Source organism: Octopus sinensis, linkage group LG30 (genome assembly GCF_006345805.1).
Source record: "Octopus sinensis linkage group LG30, ASM634580v1, whole genome shotgun sequence".
In the NCBI taxonomy this organism is placed as follows: Eukaryota; Metazoa; Mollusca; class Cephalopoda; order Octopoda; family Octopodidae; genus Octopus; species Octopus sinensis.
This window is the reverse complement of record NC_043026.1, coordinates 3,737,692-3,739,679: the sequence shown is the minus strand read 5'-3', so window position 1 is coordinate 3,739,679 and position 1,988 is coordinate 3,737,692. Positions and strand designations below refer to the sequence as shown.

At 34.0% G+C, this 1,988-nt stretch overlaps 1 long non-coding RNA gene across 3 annotated transcripts in view; it reads left to right on the top strand.

Moving 5' to 3' along the window:
* The window catches only part of LOC118768533, a 3,126-nt gene continuing 1,138 nt past the window's right edge, over window positions 1–1,988 (top strand). Inside the window, exon 1 of one of the 3 annotated variants that reach the window (XR_005004356.1) lies at window positions 1–639. This is a non-coding gene — a long non-coding RNA (uncharacterized LOC118768533). Of the gene's footprint in view, window positions 640–837; window positions 1,751–1,988 lie in introns of those variants that run through there. The other 2 variants (XR_005004355.1, XR_005004357.1) reach the window with 2 other exon arrangements.

Genomic DNA, 1,988 nt, shown 5'->3' with positions numbered 1-1,988 from the left:
TGTGTGTATGTGTGCGTATAGCTGCTCAGTGCCTCTCCGAAAGAGAGAGAGAAGGATATATATATATATATATATATATATATATATATATATATATATATATTTATCACTTTCATAATCATCATCATCATCATCATCTTCATGGAGAAGTGGCAGTTACAGAGTGTCAGAAACTAAGTATGTAATAGTATTTAGTTTTGACTAACTCCCCAACCCCCCTCAAATTTTTCCGACTTTTTAATCCTGCTGAGGTGAACTTCATTTTGTTTGATTTTTTTTTTTTTTTTTTTTTTTCCCCATATCCTCCCAGGATTTAGTTTTGAAATAAGAAAAAAAAAGCATATATATATATATATGTATGTATGTATATCATTATTGTCATTAACCTTCATCATATTCACGGAAAAATTGGCAGAAACGGAGCATCGGAAATTAAATGCCTAATAGAATTTAGTTTTGTCCCACTACCTTCAATCTTAAAATTTTTTTATAAATTCTTTAGAGATTAACACTTTTCTTTTTTGTGTTTCTTTTATCTTCATCTTCCCAGGATTTGGTTTCAGTATCACTATGAAATAATACAGAAATAGCACTCAGTAATGTGTAGAATTGTAACGATGCAGCACAGATGGTCATAAGGTATTGCTACGTTTTGTTTCACCTGGTGGAACTGCAAATATTATTAGCAGCAATAATTGATATTTTGCAAATCCATGGCTCTTTCAGATTTGACGATGTGGGTGTCGTCTTGTAAGGTTACAGTATCACTATGAAATAATACAGAAATAGCACTCAGTAATGTGTAGAATTGTAATGATGCAGCACAGATGGTCATATGGTATTGCTACGTTTTGTTTCACCTGGTGGAACTGCAAATATTATTAGCAGCAATAATTAATATTTTGCAAATCCATGGCTCTTTCAGATTTGACGATGTGGGTGCCGTCTTGTAAGGTTACAGTATCACTATGAAATAATACAGAAATAGCTCGCAGTAATGTGTAGAATTGTAATGATGCAGCACAGATGGTCATAAGGTATTGCTACATTTTGTTTCACCTGGTGGAACTGCAAATATTATTAGCAGCAATAATTAATATTTTGCAAATCCATGGCTCTTTCAGATTTGACGATGTGGGTGCCGTCTTGTAAGGTTACAGTATCACTATGAAATAATACAGAAATAGCACTCAGTAATGTGTAGAATTGTAATGATGCAGCACAGATGGTCATAAGGTATTGCTACGTTTTGTTTCACCTGGTGGAACTGCAAATATTATTAGCAGCAATAATTAATATTTTGCAAATCCATGGCTCTTTCAGATTTGACGATGTGGGTGTCGTCTTGTAAGGTTACAGTATCACTATGAAATAATACAGAAATAGCACTCAGTAATGTGTAGAATTGTAATGATGCAGCACAGATGGTCATAAGGTATTGCTACGTTTTGTTTCACCTGGTGGAACTGCAAATATTATTAGCAGCAATAATTAATATTTTGCAAATCCATGGCTCATTCAGATTTGACGATGTGGGTGCCGTCTTGTAAGGTTACAGTATCACTATGAAATAATACACAAATAGCACTCAGTAATGTGTAGAATTGTAATGATGCAGCACAGATGGTCATAAGGTATTGCTACGTTTTGTTTCACCTAGTGGAACTGCAAATATTATTAGCAGCAATAATTAATATTTTGCAAATCCATGGCTCTTTCAGATTTGACAATGCGGGTGCCATCTTGTAAGGTTACAGTATCACTATGAAATAATACAGAAATAGCACTCAGTAATGTGTAGAATTGTAATGATGCAGCGCAGATGGTCATAAGGTATTGCTACGTTTTGTTTCACCTGATGGAACTGCAAATATTATTAGCAGCAATAATTAATATTTTGCAAATCCATGGCTCTTTCAGATTTGACGATGTGGGTGTCGTCTTGTAAGGTTACAGTATCACTATGAAATAATACAGAAATAGCACTC